This window comes from Henckelia pumila, chromosome 3 (assembly GCF_033568475.1).
Source record: "Henckelia pumila isolate YLH828 chromosome 3, ASM3356847v2, whole genome shotgun sequence".
NCBI lineage: Eukaryota > Viridiplantae > Streptophyta > Magnoliopsida > Lamiales > Gesneriaceae > Henckelia > Henckelia pumila.
In genome coordinates, this window is record NC_133122.1 from 96,709,795 (window position 1) to 96,732,796 (window position 23,002).

Sequence of the window (23,002 nt, forward strand, 5' to 3'; positions counted from 1 at the left end):
TGGGTGAATAACTTATGGTTGAGATGATGCAGATCATCAGAGGTGTAATGACTACTATTGCAATGTATGCGTGATTTCACAGGCCAATGGCAAGGAGATGACGTAGCGTCATGAATTGCAAGTGATGATAGTTATCATCAGGGCACAGTGTTGAGGTTATACTAAGAAACGTGGACAACAGAATGTACTAGACATGATGGTTTAAGTTCCCAGTATTCCTTGGGAAGCCGGTTGTGCTTCAGGGAGAGTGGGGAGGGTAACAAGTCTAGGGAAAATTGTGAACAGTTACGTTGAATTATAGACTTGAGTCCACTCGATTATCTTAAAGAGAGATTCATGTTAGAATGTGTCAGCACAATGTTTGGATTAGTGTTTTCCTGACTAGAGGTGTTGAGCACCGAGAACTTTTGGAACCATTATATGGTTAATTTGATTTGTGATTTGACGATTGTCGTAAGCCAGTCAGGTTATGACTTGGTCTTCGTTAGCTTAAGATTTCCTTTGAGACGATAATCTTGATCAAGCGAGTATTGTATCCTTCGTGGTCAGGAAGATCGTGGTCCGAGTGAAAGATGTATCAGTGTTACGATACGCTAGCGCTAGGGAAGTTCGACTGTCGACCAGTAGCGCAGTAATCTTCAGTGAAAGAATATTAATGCGGTTAAGCATTAATGGAGCTTATAGAGAATTCGACGAGAAGTCTGAGTGTGTTGGAAGCTATTTCGACCAGACACTCGAGCAAGGGTTTCTTGTACGTTCTCGAGGTTTTACCCTAGATTTCAAGGATGAAATCTTTTAAGGGGGGGAGAATGTAGTGACCCGTATCCAGAATTGATGATTAATGAGTAATTAATCATGTAATCATGTTTAGATTAAGTAAAATATGATTAAGGAAATTCCAAAAGGGTTAACGGAGTCCAGAAATGGATTCAGAACACTAAAAAATGGTGGGTAAGGTTCGAGGGGTTCGGACGCTCCGAACTTGGGTTTGGAGGATCCAAACATGGAGGGAGCCAGGCTTCGGAGGCTCTGAAGGCTTCGAACGATCCGAAGTGGGTTCGGACGATCCGAACCATGACCCAGCCAGCTGTCCTAAATATTATGTCATCGGTGACATCATTCAGGGTAAGTTCGGACGACCCAAAGGGTGGATTCGGACCATCCGAACAGTGTATCGAACAGGTGCATGGTTGCATGCAATTGGATTGACACGTGGCAGAGATCGGACAATCCTAGTTCGAACGATCCGAACGTGTTCTATAAATATGAGGTCCGAGCTCCTCATTTGGTGAAAATTCCGAAATCCTCTCCTGCGCCCACGTGGCTCTATTTTAGGGCTTTGGGTACTCTTATTTTAGTGTTGGAGTAAGGAAAATATTCTAGCATAGTCAAACAATGTCTGACATAGTAGCGGAGCAGTGCTCGTGTGGTGGAGCAGTGCTCGAGGCTATGGAGCTGCAGCAGGGGTGTGCCCTAGTTGCGGGATAGTCGCCATCAGTGGGCTGACGATGGACGCCGTTATAGCTATGGTATCCTGAAATTATTTAGGAGTATGCAATAGCTTAGTTAAGGCTTTTAGAGCTTAAATAATGATGCATGGATATTTGCATTGTAGAGTTGATGATAGGCTGGGAACCTAGAGTGGGACTGCTAGGACTGCCTGTAGTAAGGTACGTAAGTACTGACCGAGATAGCTGGCATGATATATTTGATGTATGTTGCATGAATATGTGCTATATTCTTTATCTTGTTTTAGCATGTTTTACCGTCTTAGCACATACATGATTTTACGTGTGACTGCATCCGGAGAGATGTGAGTCATTGACAGTCTCCATAGGGAACTATGATCTCATTTTTGGACTCGAGTCAGGTTTGACAGTTTCCATATGGGGTTTGTATCCTATTTTGGTTTTGGGTCAGGATGGGGTTGGCTCAGCCCTGATATGGAGTATACGAGTACCCCGCGGAGTCGCACTCTAGCCGGTACTGTATATTCTCGGCGCCATGAGCAAGTGTTTTCAATTGAGTTTTAAATCATCTGTGTGCACATATTTGTATTTATATCCTTGCTTTCGTATTGAGCTTAGAGCTCACGTCCAGTCTTTTCTGTGTATCTGGACACCCCATTCGACGGGACAGGTGTAGGTGCAGGGTGGAGCACCAGGAGCTTGGATTGGCCAGTGACCAGTGAAGACAGCGAGATTAGCTATAGGTTTTTCCTTTAGGGTTTATTTATTCGATTGAGTTGTATAATCGAATTTATTTAACCGGTTGTATTCTGCCGGTCTGTTTTTATTTAAGTCTTCCACAACGATTTATTTAATGCATGTTTAATTATGCTCTTAACTCTGATTAGGTAGCAGATCCGGGTAGGGTCGCTACACCATCACTGCTTGAACCTTGGAAGGATCTACTTCCACTCCATTCTTGGAAATAATATGACCCAAGAATGATACCCTCTCTAACCAAAATTCGCACTTGTCAAACTTAGCATAAAACTTCCGCTCTCGGAGTACTTCTAGAACTGTCTTCAAATGCTGAGAATGTTCTTCTCTATCCTTTGAGTAAATTAGGATATAATCAATAAAGACAATGACAAACTGATCCATGTACGGTTGGAACACACGGTTCATAAAATCCATGAAGACCACGGGAGAGTTTGTCATTACGAACGGCATCACAAGGAACTCATAGTGGTCATAACGAGTCCTAAACGCTGTCTTGAACACATCAGACTCCTTCATCTTCAACTGGGGATAACCGAAACGAAGACCAATCTTCGAAAATACAGAGGCTCCTTGCAACTGATCAAAGAGATCCTCAATTCTAGGAAGTGGGTACTTTTTCTTCACTGATACCCCATTCAACCTTCGGTAGTCTATGCACAATCTTAGACTCCCGTCCTTCTTTTTCACAAAGAGGACTGGTGCACCCCATGTAGAGAAGCTAGGGTGTATGAATCCTTTATCAAGAAACTCTTGAATTTTCTCTTTCAGTTCCTTCATTTCTGTGGGAGCTAGTCTGTAGGGTGCCTTAGAAATTGGCATGGTACCGGGAACCAGATCTATAGGGAACACATCCCCAAAATCTCTGACAACGTCCAAATCTGCAATGGCTGGACGTGCTAGAAACTCTGTCAAAGATAAGATGGCTAGGAATGACTCACATTAATCAAGCACGAGTTGCTTAGCCTGCAGAGAGGATATGATTCGAGTCTTCCTCAATCTTCTAGCAGTCTCGAACCGAAAGGGCTCCTCTCCTTGAGGTCTGACTAGTACTGCTCTGCGCTGAAAATCAATCACTATAGCATTCTTCATCATCCAATCCATCCCAAGTATCAAGTCAAACTCTGGCATAGGAAAAACAATGAAGTTTGCAACCACTGACTGTCCTTGCAATAGCAATTCAAGATTCTTCACAAATCTTCGGGTGGATAGCTCTTCCCCTGAAGAGATAGTCACTTAAAACCCAATCATCAATTCTTTGTGCTGAATATCCCTTTTATGGGCAAAAGCCTCTGAAATAAAAGAGTGGGTAGCCCCTGAGTCTAACAAAGCTCTTGTGGCTACAACGGCTACTAAAATCCTACCTTCATCAATGGTGAATAAATCCACGGAAAATATTGAAGTTAAATAACACAAGTTCTACTTAGACTCATTATAAGTCATCAAATCCCAAATAAGATACTACACATGTTAATACATTTAAGTTCTTCAAACATGTAACATGCTACAAAATGTTACCTCGAACAAGAAAACTTAAAATCACATGCGACAGTGAATCGTTTAACTTCTCTAAACCAAAAACTTAAGATACTACCTGTGATGAGTGTAGTGTCTGGGTCGGCCTCCTCGGCCTGCATCACGAACACTCGACCCTGCACGGGCCTCCTCAACTCCGGACAGTCTCTAGCCATATGTCCCGGCCTTTTGCACTTAAAACAAGTTCCTTCACTAGCTAGACATTTCCCAAAATGGGTACGATGGCAAAGTGTGCAAAACGGCTTCTCCCCAGTCCTTTGGAAGAGCGGGTTTCTGGGCCTGATGCCCCTGGGGTCTCTGGGCCTGATGCCCCTAAGGCCTAAAGGGTCCCTGCTGATGCTGCGGTCCAATGTACGGCCTCTTGCCGTGCTGCTGCTGCTGGCCAGGTGCTGGGAATGGCCTCTTACCCTGCGCCTCGGCGCTGATTTCCCTCAATGTCTGCTCAGACCTAAAAGCTCGTCTGAGCGCAGAAGCATAGTCAGCTGGCTCCGCCATAAGCACATCCCGGCGGATAGCGGGTCGCAATCCAACAATAAAGTGCTGGAGCTTCTCAGCCTCATCGTCTCCAATGAAAGGCACAAAATGGAAACCCCGCTCAAATTTCACCACAAACTGAGCCACTGATATATCTCCCTGTCGCAGGCTCAAAAACTCCGTCTTCAAATGGGCCCTCACATCCGCGGTGAAATACATATCAAAGAAAAGTATCTTGAACTCAGTCCAAGGTAGGGTATTCGGATCCACCGTGTTCTCAACTCCCTCCCACCAGAGGGCAACATCATCCTGGAGAAGGAAGACAACACAACGTACTAGATCTGGATCTCCCAACTGCATATAGCGAAAGATCACTTCCAGCAAATGAGTCCATCCTTCCGCTACCAGCGGATCAGTAGTGCCAGCAAAGTTTTTCGAGTTCATCTTCCTAAACTGCTCGTAAACAGTCCCAAGTCCAGCTCTTAGAGCGTCCACATGTTGCTCTAGGATACGGGCTAAACCAGCTAGAACCTGAGTCCCAACACCCGCAGCTGGTGGAGGTGGTGGCGGTGGAGGAGGAGGTGCTAAGGGATCACGACGACGTGCCATCTACACGCAAGTTTAAATTCTCACATTAAAATTTCATGCCTTTAAAAAAAGATTTTTTCTGTAAACTTATACATTCTAAAATATTATAGGAACTAGTACTATCAAACTTAAACATATAGAAATAATGAAAACTTAAATCTTACAGACTTTGAGGCAAGATCCCTTGAGTTTTGGAAACTGGCAGTAGGCACATCCCAAACCAAGACCGTGCTCTGATACCAACTGAAACGACCCTAACCTCTAAACTTAATTAAATAATAAAGAAATACGGATTTATAAAAATTTTACCATGACTTGTTTGAAAGTAAACAAAGTCATCCTGTCACACACAATATGAAACGACCCTAACCTCTAAACTTAAATAAATAATAAAAGAAAATGCGGATTTTAAAAAAAAATTGTCATGACTTGTTTGTAAGTAAGTAAAACCTCCCTGTCACAGACATCAATTTTAACCAAAAGCAATAAATGCGGTAATCATAATTACTGCAATAATCATAAGTACGAAAAGGAAAGGCAACCACCACCCGGTTGCCAAAATAGCAATAACATGTTTAACAAATAAAACTTAAGCATAGGGAAAACACATCCTGACTATTACCAAAAGTACATAAGTTTAAACTCTTTATTACAATCATAAACTAAAGCAAAAACATAGCAGCGACGGTCTTAGGGCCTCGCACCACCGGAGAACTCAACTTCTAGGAGCCTGCCCGTCGGTCTCAACAAACTGCTCCTCACCTAGCAAACAAACAAGAATAGTGAGTCTAATGACCCAGTAAGTATAAACAGTGATATAACAAGGGTTTTAAAATACACCTAGTAATACTCAAACTACAATACATAATATACCTTTGAAACTTAAACTGTAAACATGCGTGAAATAAGGGAAATGAGACAACATTCAAGTATGAACTCACACCAACTCACGCCATGAAACTTTTGAACTTTCTTGACTTAACTAAAACGCATGCATAACATAAAACTGAATAAATTGAGACGAGTCAACTGATACTTGAAACTTTAACTTTTTCTTTTGCATTAGAACTTAGATATTCGAATTGTGACTCAAGTTTTGATCATGATCATGGCTGCAGTGCACTATGCCGGCAAGACGCCGAGATTTCTCCCGACGCGATTTGCCCCTTTACTTTACTTTTTGGTAGGGGAGCCGAGATGAACCCGGCCCCTTACTACACGTCTCTTTTGGTAGGGGAGCTGGGATGTCTCCCAGCCGCTTACTACACGTCTATGGCAAGTGTGTGAGGCATCCCTCAACCCACATTGTCCTGTCCAGTCACAATAAACTCACTTTGTTCAAAAATATTTTCTTTCTTTCATGACTCGACTCAAAATACATAGCATGCAAGAACTTGTAACGACTTCCTTTGAAAACATTGTTTGGCTCAAAGATGAAACTCACGCACACGAATATGCAACTTAAGAAATGGAACTCAACTAAAAAATATGGGTGCAAGGTGGGTGAGTGGCTGCCCCTAGGTGCTAACCCAACCTTAACTCAAACTCTCACATTCAAGGCAACAACCCGAGCAATTGCACCAAAAAACTCTTAATTCTATCATCCCTTAACCAAATTCAACTCCGCTCAAACCGACACGCTCCAAACACTACCATCTAAATAATGGACCAATTTGTAACTTCATTTGAAAGCCCAAGCAGAAAGATGAAAAACTAAAATTGGGCAGCCCACTTTACTCCTAAAAATTTCTGCACCGACACCCTAACTTAAAAAATCCATAACTTATTGAAATCTTAGCCGAAATAAGCCTATTTTATACCGACGCGACCACAACATCATGAATTTGACCTTGGACCAGTCATAACCCTGCCCAGACCTCGGCCAAATTCTCCCCTGCCCCAAAAACCGAACTGACCTGTCCATTACCATGTCCCTCTACACACTTCTACCTTGAGAAAAAACCCACCAAGACTTATTCCCTTACCTCTACTACCTTCCAAACCACCAAACACACTCCATACCATCTCCTAGGACTTATCACAAATACCTAGGCAGCCCCTTACCACACTTTAACTCCACCATTCAAAATATCAAGATTATGCACCAAAAAGCCTTCAATCTTTGCACAATCAATGGAACCAATTGCCAAGCAACAAAATACAACTCTCATGCTTCAAAAACAGCCCAACAACATGCAAATTTAGAAATTTAAAGAGCATGCAGCTCTGAATTTTTGAAAATTAACAATTGTAACCAAGACTCTTCATGCCTTCAATCATAAATCATCATGTAACTCTTTAAAATACAAAGCAACTCAAATTTTGAAAATCACACATAAAACCTACTGAAAATCATGAAAATTTCGAACCCTACATACACATAATAACAAGCATTTCAAAAATTAACAAGTCCATAAGCACAAGAACATAAATAACTTGCTTGAGATCCCAAGGAATGTTTAAACTTGCCTTCAACCTTTAATACCCAAAAAAAAAAAATGAAAAGCAAGAGGGGAGAGGGCTGGACTTCGAACTAAGAGAAAGCTACACCTCCCTTGGAGGTCCTCCGGCGACGGCCACGATGGTGGAGGGCGGCGGTGACGGCTAGGGCTTGAAGGAGGGGGATTAGCCGATGGGTTTTAGAAGAGGGAATGAGAAGGAATCGAATTGTGGGGTGTGGGAGTGGCTAGGGTTCCAATTAGAATGTTTTAAGTGTTTTAAAATATTGGGTGTTGTGTGTACATGTGTGTATATGTATAGGAATAAGTATTTTAAAGTAGGTGTGTGTGTGCTTTTAAAAGTACAACTTATAGTACAACTTTGTAGTACAATTTTTTTACTACTTACACTAATAAAATTTCTAAGTTTTAAAAAAAACCCTAATCACAAATATTAAATTGGGTTTTTATTAATCCGGGTTTATGAAAATTATAATTTTTGAAAAAGTCAAAGAATAAGCCCAATATTGTAATACTAAGGAAAATGATTTCTGATACCCGAAAATTTCTAACTTTTGAATTCTCTCCTAAATTTTCCTCTTACCTCCCTACTAAACATTCAAACTAGAAATTCTTGGAATTTACCGCCAAAAATCCACCATCGCCATACGCCGGAACCGAGAGCCACTGTCTCAAAAATTTCAATAATAAAGAACTTAAAATATTTGAGCACATAAACTTTAAAGGAAAATTAAGCAATTAATTCCAAGCAATTAAAATCATAATTATTAAAAAGAATTTTAGGCACTATCTTAGGAATTAAAATCACCTTAAATATTTTGATGTCACTGCAATAAATGAAATATTTAAACAATAGCAGAGCGACTAAAATAATTTAAACAACTAGACGAACGTTTGAAATTAATTTAAATAAATACACAAGCATTATAAAAACCTTTAAAATGATTTGGATAGATAAAAGAATTTAACTAAATAAGCAAGATATTTAAAATCATTTAAATGAATATACTAAATAATTAATTAAAATCATTTAAATAAGCAAGCTTATACCTTTAAAATATTTAAAATAAATAAGTTGCACAATAAAATCATTTGAATAAGTAAATGATATTCTATTAACACATAATTCAAATAAAGAATAAGTAAATCAATTAAACTTAAAAAAATAATAATCATAATATTTATTTAATTTAATATATGCGAATTAGTAGATTTGATTTTTAGGTACTACAATTCCTTCCCCCCTTAAATGGAATTTCGTCCTCGAAATTCAGGATTTACTAACTAGGTCCAGATACATTAGACCCGGTTGGCACTAACTTTTCTTACCGAGCACCCACGTGAGTTGACGCTAAATAGCTTATGATGTACACTATGATACTTATTACTGTCTATATCATCAAGAATCAGACTAATTCTTACTGCAATACATATTCAAAATTCTTATTTGTTCCCAAATGATTGCTTCCTAAGAGAGATTTCAAATCACTGCTCTCATGTGACTTTAAAAGTTTTAATTCGTCGCCTAAAGTTCTAAAATATCTTATACCTGCCTTGGTTCGATAACCTTAAATCTTGGATTGCAAATTCTAAGCATTAAAGTTCTGTATACCCAATAAAGAATTTATGTCGATCTTTACCATAAATTAGAAGCTTTATAACCACGAAACTATGCTTAATGTCTATTCACCAGTTAAACTTAACTCATATAATCCAGAACTTGAACTCTTGAGAAATCCACAAGTTCCCAGAATAATTAACAACTAAACACTAAACTTTTCTAAATAGGATAACTAAGAGACTATACAATTCTACCTCGTTATACCTCGAAAAAAGATATGAATCTGACCCATATTTCCCCAACATCGATACAGGAAACCCATCATGTATCACTAACAACTCTGTGCCAGCTCGAATGATAAAACAAATTACCTATCTCCTCAACAATTGCATAAGGACCGACAAATTGAGTTAATTTTCTTATATACCCAAGTCAATAGTACAACCAAACAATGATAACTTCAAAAACAACCTAACAAGCATTTTGAAATTCTAAAGGTCTATGCCACTTATTAGCAATGATTTGCTTAATGCTCTTAGACTATGCTCAATCCCTTATTAATTACTACATCCCACAACGCTTCTATGGATGATTAAAATTCCCTTAAGCAACGACTCTAGTTCAGCTAACCTTTAAGTGGAACAAATGACTCTCCTCAACTTAGGATTGATTGACCCATTTCTCTAAATAAATCTAAATTAATCCTTGATAAGAAAATATAACCATATAATCCATTGTTGCTCAGCTCTAAGATGTTATCCAATAATATAAAGAATCCAAATAGGCAACTACACAGATCCCAATTATCCATTCACCAATTTATACATTCGTCTCTTAGGCATTCTTGATTCTACCGAAAGTTTAATTCTTAGTTAAAATCTCCCAACGGATTAATCCACCTTTTCTATCCTTGACGCAACGACTAAGAGATCCATATTTACACCTCAAGTCAAATTATACCACGAGTTATTATCCACTTATTGGGTTAGACGGTCTCCAAGTACCAAATAATTCTAACATATCGCCTGAAGACATGTCTAAAATCCCTAGTTCAACTTGACAGCAAGTCTGAAAATCCCAGAATTTCCAAATTATTATATGTGCAACCTGAATTTACATTTTAAGAACTTTGTATACAATTAGACACCTCGAATAGTTTGTAACCCGGTCGAAAAGGCTTTCTAATTGATCCTCCATTACCTCAGTATTTTACCAATAAATAAATCTATAACTTATCCAAAAAACCACCTGAATGTTCTATTCAGCATTCTATTCCCATAGTTGGTGCATTAGTCTTACCGGTTGACATTCACAAAACCTTAGAATGCTAATATAAATTACCCAAAAGTCTCTAGGGACAACTTTATTTCTTATCTCGCAACTGTTCACCCATTCAACTCACAAAAATCATCTATTTACTCTTAACAATCACGTTTAAATTTTGAAACAACCCATTCAATTAATTTACTACCTAACAGTCTACTCACTAGAACTAGATACAATTGATAGTCGCCACTCCTAGGATCACAACCATAACTTAGGATTTTATCTTAGTACTAATACTAAATTCAAACGGCCTAAACACTTATTAGGAGGCCACGAGCCAATTCTCTACACAAGAATTTGAAATAATAATTGAAATTATGATCCACCCAAATCCTCATCATGATGGATCATGAAAGAAAACAGACATACAAGTAATGCTGCTTAATGTGATATGAAATAATGCAAGCATTACAAACAAACGAGCTGAAAATAAAAATCTAGATAAGTGAAAACAACTCACTCATAGTTCAATTCTAGGGGTGAATGAATAATAATGGAGACTTCATAAATAATGAACATGGGCCAACAAGATCCAGATCTCGTAATCATTCATCCGTGGTAATGAAATGATGTCAAGCACAATTAAGAGCAATCAGTATGAATTCAGTCGAAAGAAGTCCACACAAGTCAATAATCAAGAAGAACAACGGTCTCAAATTAAAATCAGATGTCAGTCACACAATGTGAGTAGATTACCAAAAAGAAGACAGTGAATCTTTCTCACATCAACATGTGGCTCTAGTACCGAATAAAATTTCTAAAAAAGTGTGAAACCTTAACAAGATTTTACTAAGAAGTTCAACCAATGCCAAAGTGGCTGTAAGGCCCGGGATTATTTCATTTTAATCCGAGAATATTTAATTTGGGAATATTTAGAGTTTAGAATTAAATTCTAATATTCTTAAATGAATAAGGATTGAAATTGAATTAAATCGCTTTTTCGGGGACTGAATTGCAATAGCCAAAAGTTCAGGGACTAAACTGCAATTTGGCTAATATATATCTCAACTTACCTTTAATATATCTGATTCCAACGTGAAGCATCAGAAGAAAAGGAAGAACGGCTGAAAACCCTTTAAGACTCCATTTTTGCTCTGGAAAAGCTTCGATAACTCGCGCTCCGGTTGTCAGAAATCCAGATAAATATATATCTGCGATCACCGCTCCGAGACCTTCATTTTGGTACAAGTTTCATTCAAATTTATCAGACTTTATTTTTATGTTGAAGATGGAAATTTATGATTTTAAGATATAAGCATTTATGAGCCTTATCGATTACGTATTCACAGACGGTTCTGAAAAAGACTGTTGTTCAGATTTTATATGATTTATTGAAGTTATTTCGAAAATTCCCTAGTTCTGATTATGCTTGGTTGTGTATATACATGCTGATATGTTGGGGAATTATGATCTATATGCTTGTTGGATTGAGTTGATTATGGTTTGGATTGCCGGTGTTTAGCCGTTACGCTGCCGAGTCACATATTGTCATGACTTTGCTATATTGACTAAACAAAGTATGATAGGAGTTGAAATCTGATCTTGTGAGATTGTATACATATCATTTCAGATCTTAGCACAAGATTGATGACTCGAGACGTAGTCTTCGAACCGTGACAAAGTTGAAGCAAGGTTTGCTAGCATTGCACTTGAGATTGAGTTGAGAAATTGAGCAACCTTTTGATATGATTTATCATTGATGTCATTGCAGATTTAAAGTACTTTCAGACGTGCTATCGAAAGGTATAAATGATAGCTATCCAGATGGGATAGAACCCTTGAGATAGCTATTATTCTCGAGTAAATCACATACGTTCTTGCTATTGTTTTGTTATGTGCTTCTATGTGATTTATATGAGTATTGATGCTTTGTTTGATTATGTGATTACATGTTCAAGATGTTTTACAGTCTTTAATGCATACAACTTATGTTGCATTCATCTTGAACTCCAGCCTGTAAAGCATAAAGGGCAGATTAGCCTAGAGTGCGAAATGACGTTTGAAGAATTATAGTTGAGTGGCATGGATTGCAGCCTTAGCTTTCAGGGCCAGAAGACTCTCTATAATTGCACCAAATTCAGAGGATTAAAATACTTGATGCCGCCTTGATTGGGAGTGTCGGCGGTTTGATAGTTATTTTATTCCTCGGGATCCCAAAGAACCAAGCTTTATTGATATCAGCTTTGATAGCCTATTCTTCAAACATGCATTGCATTTATTTTATAGCATTAGATGAGATGCTATTGTTATTGCATGTTTTGTTATTTATACTGGGATTTTATTCTCACCGGAGGTATCCGGCTATTGCTTTGTTTTGTATGTGTGCATGACAATAGGTGGGGCAGGAGCTAGTCAGAAGAGACAGTGATGGCTCAAGATAGAGTTGTAGCATGTGAGGACACGAGTGTTAGCAGCATTACATGTACTTTGAGTTGATGAACCATGTTAGAACAGATACAAGAATGTTGTATAAGTAGTTGAATATGTTTTAGCTTGTGTATGGAAGCTTATTAGATGTTATGAGATAACATGTATCTTATTTGGTAGATTGTACAAGAGATTATGGTTATTGTTTCTACCTTTGACAGCACTTTGTTAGCAGCAGAATTTTCTGAGTTTGGATCCTGATCGATCGGCTGAAGTTCACCGATCGAGCGAGGCCCTTATTTTGCAAGGCAGAGAAATTGAGTTTGTTGCCTGCTCAATCGGTAGAAAGTCAACGATCGAGCGAGACATTGTAGTTTTTTTTAAAAAAAAATTATTTTTAAGCTCTTGGTTCTTTATATCCTTTGTGTACTTGATTATTTGTTAATTATAATAAATTGCCCTAAGATCAGATTAGCAACCCGGGTCCCCACAATAGGTGGTATCAGAGCATAAGTTTCTGTATTTAGACAGAAGTTGATGAGCGGGGTAGATTGAGTCTGTCTGATTGTTTGATATCACATGAGATTACATGTTGCATTTGATTACGTGCACTATATGCTCGCATGCTTTAAATTGCAAGATTTATATGATTGCATGATTATGTGCTTTCATTGCTACTGCATGCTATATATGCAATTGTATTCCAGATTATCCTCAGTCAGAACCTGAATTTTCATTAGAATGCATGAGAATGCTTATCAGAGAAGGATGGAATAAATTGTTGCATATGATATTGTTTATGCACTAATCTGTTTGACAATCAGATATGCCTCCCCGTAAAGCACCGGCCATTAGACAGCCATTAGTGGTTCCTCCAGCTGAACCATCACCAGTACCACCGCCAATGGTTGAACCCCAGAATGCACAGGGTAGTACATCTGCTGATCTTTTGGATCCTACTGCTACTCCAATGGAGACTTTGTTGAAGCGATTTCAGTCATTCAAACCGCCAAAATTGAAAGGAACAGAAAACTCAGTTGATTGTGAAAATTGGCTTGAAGATATAGAACAGCTGTTTGAATCACTCGACTATACCGATGATCGTCGTATCCGATTGGTAATACATCAACTCCATGAAGTTGCCAAAAGTTGGTGGATTACTACAAAACGGGCATTGGAAAAACGAGGTACGATTATCACCTGGACTGTCTTTAAAACTGAGTTTTATCAACGTTTCTTTCCAGTCTCCTACAGGAAGGATAAGGGTGCTAAATTTGCCAATCTAAGGCAAGGTAATTTGAATATTAAAGAATATGTGGCCAAATTTTCAAGTCTTTTGAAGTTTCCACCACATATAGCAGCTACAGATGAAGCAATGGCAGATCACTTTATCAATGGCCTCAATCCCGATGTGTTTACTTTGGTGAACAGTGGACGACCCAACACTTTTGCTGATGCTTTGAACAAAGCTAAGGGAGCAGAAGCCGGTATATTGTGACAAAGAGGTGTACCATTTATTCCACAGCCATTTCCACAGCCTGTATCAGCATCACTTCCATAGAATCCGCCACAGTTTCAGCAACCATCTCCCAGATTTGAGGGAGGAAGCAGTGGCAGAAAGGATTCTCGTTTCAAGCCTATAGGGAAGCAGTTTAAGCGTGCAGGTAGTAGTTCTTCCATAGTGGACAGAGACAGTTTGGTACAAGGCAGAGAACTGGTGAGTCAGGAGCATTTTGTGGTAAGTGTGGTGGACGACATGCTATCGATAAGTGCAAAGGTGTGTCAGGTAATTGAAATATTTGTCGCCAACCAGGTCATTATGCCAAAGTATGTCCCCAACGAGCTATCGGTGAAAGTTTTTCTCGACTAGCACCTCAGGCAGAAAGTCAATCAATGCATTCATTCCAACCTCAGCAACAGACCAGAGTAGGAGGAAGCCAGACTGTTACTCAACCTCCTAGACAACAGGCTCGAGTATTTGCACTTACTGAGGAACAGGCTCAGGCAGCACCTGACGATGTCATAGCAGGTAACTGCTCTATTTATGGTTATCCTGCCTATGTTTTGATAGATAGAGGTGTAGCGACCCAACCCGGATCCACTACCTAATCAGAGTAATATCATAATTGAACATGCATTAAAGAAATTACTGCGGAAGACTTAAATAAAAGCAGACCGGCAGAATACAACCGGTTAAATAAATTTGATTATACAACCCAATCGAATAACCAAACCTAAAGGGCAAAAACCTACAGCTAATCCTGCTGTCTTCACTGGTCACTAGCTACTCCAAGCTCCTGGTGAACAATCCTGCACCTACACCTGCCCCGTCGAATGGGGTATCCAGATACACAGAAAAGACTGGACGTGAGCTCTAAGCTCAATACATAAGCAATGATATATATAATATATGCAGCACATAAGTGTATTTAAAACAAGGATTTAAACAATAACTCAGGGCGCCAGGAATATGCAGGGCTGTGCCAGATAGCTAGTTTGTGGTGCCGCTCCCATATTCTCCTATCGACTATAGCGTCTGCTCCACCATCGTGGTCGCTCCTAGTGATAGCAAAACCAGGGGCTGAGTGTCCCCAGACACGAATCCTCAGGAAGAAACGCCTCAACTGATGGAAACTGTCTAGACTCACATCGTACTGGATGCAGTCTCCATAAAAACATGCATGTGCTAAAGCCGTAAAGACATGTTAAAAACAAGTAGCACATACTCATGCAACACATACAATATATATCATGCTGGCCATCTTAGTCAGTACTTACGTACCTCACTACAGGCAGTTCCTAGCAGTCCCACCCTAGGTTCCAAGCCTATCATCAATTCTACAATGCAAAATACCCATGCATCATTCAATAAGCTCTACAAGCCTTAACTAAGCTATTGCATACTCCTAAATAATTTAAGGAGACCATAGCTATACCTGCGTCCGTCGTCAGCCCACTGATGGCGACTATCCCGCAACTAGGGCACACCCTGTTGCTCCACACAGCTTCGAGCACTGCTCCGCTACACGAGCACTGCCCTGCTACTATGTCAGACACTGTCTGACTATACTAAAGTATATTTCCGACTCCAACTCTAAAATAAGAGTACCCAAAGCCCAAAATAGAGCTACTAGGGCGAAGGAGAGGAATTCGGAATTGGCAAGAAATGAGGAGCTCGGACCCTATATTTATAGACGTCGATCGGAAGCTCCGTTCCTCGATCGGACGTTCCGTTCCGGCAGATCGGAAGCTCCGTTCTCCCGATCGGAAGCTCCGTTCGATACATGTCAATTTGGTCCACATGCAACCACACACCTGTCACCGACAACCATCGGAATCTCCGATTGCTGATCGGACGTTTTGATCTCCCTGCTTCCGATGTGGTTCCGATCTCACCAAGAACGGAGGCTCCGATCCTGGATCGGTGATTCCGATCCCACTCGAGTCTTGGAACCCTCTAAGCCATTTTCGAGTGTCCTGGATCCATTTCTGGAGTCCGTTAATCCTTTTGTAGTTTCCTTAATCACGTTTTACTTAATCCAAACATGATTACTTGATTAATTACTCATTAATCGTTAATTACGGATATGGGTCACTACATTCTCCCCCCTTAAAAGATTTCGTCCTCGAAATCTAGGGTAGACCCTCGAGAACATATTATAGACACTTGCCCGAGTGTCTCGTCGAAATAGCTTCCGACACACTCAGACTATTGTCGAATTCCCTATAAGCTCCATTAATGTTTAACCGCATTAATATTCTTCCACTGAAGATTACTGTGCTACTGGTCGACAGTCGAACTCCTCTGGTACTAGTGTATCACAACACTTCCAGTCAGGAAACAATAATCCCAGCACTGTGCTGACACTACAAAACCCTAATTCCTATTCAAGAGAATCCAGTTGACACAAAGTTACAATCCAACATAACTGCCTAACATGATTCTATAGACTGATTATCTTTCCCATGCCATTCCAAAGCAAAACAAGCTTCCCAAGGCAATACCGGGAAATCAGACCATCCAGTCTAATACAAATCACAGTTCATGTTTCTTAGTAAAACTTATCAATATTTCCTGATGAATACCATCATCACTTGCCCATAATGACGTTAAGTCATCTCCTAGCCATAGGTTAATCACCCCATGAATTTCTAATCGATGGAAATCCTTCTGATAGTTATACATACTCGCAATCACTGCACGCTCATCAAGACTAAGGCATTCTCCCACCAATATGCTCGACTGGGACATTCCACAGTGCACAGACATATGGAAACGCTTCCTGTTCCATCGCGAAACTCGGCAGTTACATGCGCCTGGTATAACTTACTCGGAGTTCCTGATGATATCGTCATCTCATACCAACCTCCCGAGGTTGAACACACTGATCCAGGGACTAAATCCCAACGGATTCTCAATAGTAAAATAGCTTCCCTTGCTGAACTCATCAGCCACAGCAATGAAAAGACTAATTCATCGATTCCCTAGCCGATCCTGGGAAACACTTGTCCTCTAATAGCTGGTCACACAATGCTTCTGACTGTCGTCATAGCTGGAACGTAAAATCTCTGACAAACAGTCAGCACGGATGTGATTTACTGGCTGGAAAGAACAAAGTTGCTGCATCGCTGTCTTGCGATGTCTTCAATTCCCACAACAATCTTGTTGACCACTAAGCCGATCAACGACTGCTTCGATCATTTCCATGATCTCACACACCACATGCTAAAATTTAGTGACACCCCTTGCTGGATCTCGAAAATAGACCCCAGCTAATGTCACACCTCGCGATCATACAACTGATGTCCATATGAGTATCCAATCCTTGTTGGATCCCAAATCCAATGGTACACATAAGACATCATCACAAAAGCATTATCCTGGAAGTTACCAATTCCTTCACTTGTGTCTCCTGTTAAGTTAACCCTTAACTTGACCCTTCAAGTCAATTGAAACTCTTTGGTGAATTCATCTCCGGCAACCTAGAGATTTCGAAGCACCACCTGCTCTGAGATTGTACCAAGTACTCATCTCTTAAGCATTTGAACGACAAAATACTATCCCAAGTATTTCTCGATTGCTACATCCAAATCATCACCGATTGGACTTACTAATCGACCTCGTCGATTTACTGATTGATACTCACACTTATCAAATCAGATAACCACTGATCGTCAACACCTAAGTGGCTCAATCAATTACTCTTGACTCAACTGTCCCAAGTCTACCATTCCAATCACTGGATTACTCAAAACTCTTGGTTTCAACAAACCCACGCTTGGTAACCGAACCATAGCTATTAGTAATCTAATGACACATCCTCGTGTCTTACTACTGACAGCTGCCTCGTACACTGACTTAACCAATCTAACCCTGACAGAGTTAATCAATATCCACTAGTAGTCATTAGCACAAATCCTGCGCCGTCTCAGCACTACTACTCGTTGTCTTGTTCACTCGAGATGAACCTCAAGACAAACTAAGTCCAAGAAGCATAATTAACGAATACCAAAGATTTCCACAATCTTCGAATGCACTCCTGATCATATTCCTTGCTAAGACTGTACGACAATTCAAGACTTAGGGTAGCTTACCACGATATCCCACCTGGACAATCACTAAGGCTTCACGGGTATAGGCCATGCTTCCCTCAGATCTCAATAATCCTTGTACAATACTTATCATATGATCCAACACTTGATGAAATCTATCATCATGAAGTAGTCCTCGTATTCGAGTCGAAGTCTCGAAACTACATCCCATCCTGGATCCTGAATAATTCCTATCACAAGGAAACTTTATCCACAACTCTGATGAAAACCACATGTCATTGCTGGTATAATTCCATCCACCTACTAGATCCACACGTCTAGAAGTAATCCAAAGGTCAAACTTATCTGCTCATAGCACACACTCGTCAAGGAAACCGCCCCCACGACTGGTTCCCACAGCAGAACATAAACAATATCTCTGGCACACCAGACGATATCGAACCATTGATATAAAACCTGATATCTAATCCAAGGTCATACCTCGTCGTGACTGTCACCAAATCCCTAGACTGAACAGCCTTCCCACCGCCAATCCTGAAGCACCAAGGCTCCTAGATGACCTCTGAAGTACAAGGACTCCCAGAGTAACACTGGCATAGGGTCGCGCCTCATCACGTCTAGTCATAGTCATGGTCATAGTGAAAGATGAAAGAGTGGGTGCCCGGTGAGCCAACTTGTGGCTAAGGGCTTTGATGACTCTTTGTATAAACAATCTTTTGTTTAATATAATTTACACTTTTATTAATGGCAATGACTTTATCTTTCTTCATATTGTTATATTGTGATATACTATTGTTGTTTTGATAAAGACCTTGAATATACTATAGTGTATGTAAGATGTGGTAGAACATGGAGATGTCTATCATGAAACACATCTTATAGTCACTGTATATTCTAAACTGTTCCTAGTCGATTGAGCCGTCCGAAAATAAGAATAAGGATCGCTCGAGTTTGAGACTAGCATTTGCGATGCAGAGTACCACGTTTCATTGGTAAGGAACATAGAGATGTTCGAAGCATGCAAATGGATATTCATACGATGAATGATCGAACTACCCTATCCGGACTTTCCAAGTGGTTATCACTTATCGAGTGGATAAAGTCCGCGGTTTTGGTTGTACACCATTAGTCCTTACTACTTGAAACATCATTGAGACTCTATATGCTAGTACTGTGCTTTGACTCGTTTACCGACTCTATTGGGGTCATCAGGTGTCGGGATTGGGTACAGTTACAACACATATAGGAGTCGATGCTTTGTTGTCAAGGATTCACCACATACTTGCGAGTGTGGATATCCTATGCGATCTGAGGAGATATTAGTGTGAAGAATCTCTGGCCAGAGTACATGATGTGTTTTAAGAAATGGTTTCTTAGTAACACATGCGATGTCACTATTTGATCTTCAAGATGTATTGCATAGTTATCGAATCTCGAACGACTCTCGATATACCAATGGTTGTTGATTCGATCGGGATATATGGATGAAGGGACCGTACTGTACGCTAACCAAAATCTATTGGTTCTTGCAGGCACTATCAGTGATGCCTAGGGAATCATGGGGCGATGTTGCTAGGCGCTCTTACCATGATTCGATGGGCAAGTCGGAAATTGTTGTTCCGAGTCACAAGGAGTTGTGAGCCCACGGCTAGCTGTATCCCTGAACCATTGAGGGTCACACAGAGTAATGGATTTTTAATCCCGTTGAGATAGTTAAATTTAAAGAGTTAAATTTAATGAACAAAGAAGTTGGACTTCTTAATTATGAGTAGAGGAGTAAGATTTTCTAAAATGACATAGGGATGGGCATTTTTGGAAATCACTGAATTCGGATTCAGAAAAATTTATCTTGACTTTAAAAGGTTGAAGAAATGGTTTCTGTGCACATTGGTGAAATCGGTTTATCAATCGGAGTCATGATGAATTTTATATTAATTTCTGAACATGCGGGCTTTGCTTGTCGGCTTGAACTTATGACTAATGGGCCCTAAGCAGTTAGCGGCCTACATTATAAATAAGTTATTGCAGTACAGAAATTGCACACAACAGGTCACAATTTTCGAAAACCCTAGTATTTTTCTCTGAATAGTGGCCGCCCCCTTTCTCCCTGCTCGGAAAATCCAGTCTGTGAATTTTGATTTACATTCTGGTTTAACGGATCAAATTCGTTAATCTCTTCGTAGAAACTTCTGATAGATTTTCTAGTGCAATCTATCAGAGGGATTAAATATCCGTTCGTGGACCTGATTGAAGAACAGTTCGTCCATCAGTTCCAGGGATATAAAACAAGAGCAGAGCAATCTGTTGGTGTCCATAATCTCGCTTCGAGATTGGAGGTAAAAATTTATAATCGTTATTTAATTTTTACACACACACAATTTAATCGTAAGGTTGATACCCATTATGGAATTGTTCCATATAAAATTTTTAAACTTTCGCTGCACCGGGTATCAATCATGATTGATCTGATCGCCGCGTTTTCCAACAGTGGTATCAGAGCCAGGTTGCTAAGATCAAGCGATTAAATTAATCGATTGTACAAAAAATTTTTAAGCCTCGGTTTTTGAAACAAAATAAATATTTTAAAATTTTAAAAAAAAAAAATTTCGGGCAAAAACCCGGGCAGCGATCCAATCGCTGCCCGGGGGGGGCAGCGATCGTCGCTGCCCGGCCCGACCCCATGAGGGCGCGGGCAGCCCGGGAATGTCCCGGGCGGCCCGCGGGAAAAATTAATTTTTAATTTTTTAAATTAAATTTTAATATGTTAAAATTCTATTTTTGGTCCGATCGAAAATTGTTTTTGATTGGTCCACGAGGCGTCGGATCAAATTGTTCGAGTCCGAAAATTTTAAAATTGATTTTTGGATAAATTTGAATTTTTGGAAAATTTAAATATTTTATCCGTTAAATTGAATTTTGAAATTAATTATTTTTGGTACAATTGATGATAAGATATGATCTTATGGAAATATTGAGTAAAATATGATTTTATGTATAAAATTGGATTTTATAGATAAAATATGATTTTATTTGATACAAAGATAAAATATGATTTTGTATGTAAAATAAGATTTTATATATGAAATATGATTTTATCCTTTTAAATTTAAATTGTCATTGCATGTTATCCAATAAATTAATTTTGAATTAAATGTTATTGGATAAGGATGATCGATTGCCATGACCAATTTTGTAGGTGTATGTTAGGAATTTACATTTGTTTTTATTGTTGTTGGTTTTATTAATGGGCCTGATTTATGGCCCAATATGAATTGTCATATGTAATAAAAGTGGGCTTGGTTTATGGCCTGTTCCACCCTTAAAAATGTATCCCCTACTTGTCATTGTTATTTATTGTAAATACATTAGATTTAGTGGGAGATCAAGATTTGAAGATGGAGGTGGGCCCAGCAGACAATAAAGACAGAAGAAATGTAAATTGGAAGCTCAATGTAATAGGATTACATTGCATACTGCATATTACCTAGGATTGAACTAAGACTCGTGATTGGCAACCACGGGTCGATTAGAAATGGAATCGATCATCCTATATAATATGTGATATTATTGTTGTATGCATGTTTTAGACAAAATTGTGTGAATCCGGCAAGCATACAAAATTTTAAAAAATGATGAGACAAATTTTCAAAATTAAAATCTCTCATTTTAAATATGATTTAAAATTGATATCAAGATAAATAAAGGAAATTTAAATTTGTTTAAATGTTCCTACCTTCCATCAACGATCAATGTATGAGATGCTACCCGCGGATACGGTCCGGCTCATATTATTGGGGGCGCCCGTTCGTCGGAAAGCTGTACATTGGATCGACACATGTTGTAAGTTGGGTGGAACTCCCATGAGATCGGCTCATATTATTTGGGGATCCACATGGCGACCGTCCATCACAACTTAATATTGATGGGTCATCTTGACATGTCACAATAAACGACGTCATATTATTGGGCCCTTATTGGACATGAGGTAAAAAACGTGGAGGTTGCTTTGGAAGCAATTGGACTCTGCCTTTTGAAAATTATGGTTGGCTGATATTATTCGGGACCATATTTTTTCAATTGGACTCCATGTTCTCACTAAGGAAAACAGTTTCCCGTTTTCACTAGAGGGTAGTGAAATCATTAAAATAGTGGGAGTGAGATTCATAAAATAAATTTCGCCTATTTTATGTCTTAGTAAATTGCTTAAAAAATCACTGATATTTGTCTGTTTATTTTCAGTATTTCATAAAGATGAATTCGCGTAATCCACTTTTCTCGATCCTCGAACAAAATAAGTTGACTGGCGCAAACAATACAGAATGATTCCATAAGTTAAGATTGTCCTAAGTTCGGAAAAGATTTTCTAAGTGTTAGAAAAGGCTTCTCCGAAAACAGCTCCGGCTGATGTAACTGCCGAAAGGTTGGCCGAACTAGAGAAATGGTTGGACCATGATCTCAAGGCCAAATGTTACATGCAAAATTGGACAAGTCTAAACTAGTTTGCCATCACTGCAAGAAACCCGGTCATTGGAAACGTAACTGCAAGGAATACCTCGAGCAGTTGCGAACTGCAAAGGGTATGTTTTACATTGAAATAAATGTTTTTCTTAATACTACTTCTTGGGTATTGGATACCAGATGTAGATCTCACATTTGCAATGAGTTGCAAATGATGACAAGAAGTAATAGGCTAAGGATGGGTGAGACCCAGTCAAGGCTCGGGAATGGTTCTAGAGATCCAAAGTTATAGGAGACATTTATTTTTGCAGAACAATTTTAAGTTATTTTTGAGAGATGTTTTATATGTTCCGGATTTGGTCAAAAACATTATATCTATTTCTATGCTTGATAGAGATGGTTTTTCTTGCAATTTTGTAAATGAGATTTGCAATATTTACAAGAATGAATGTTTG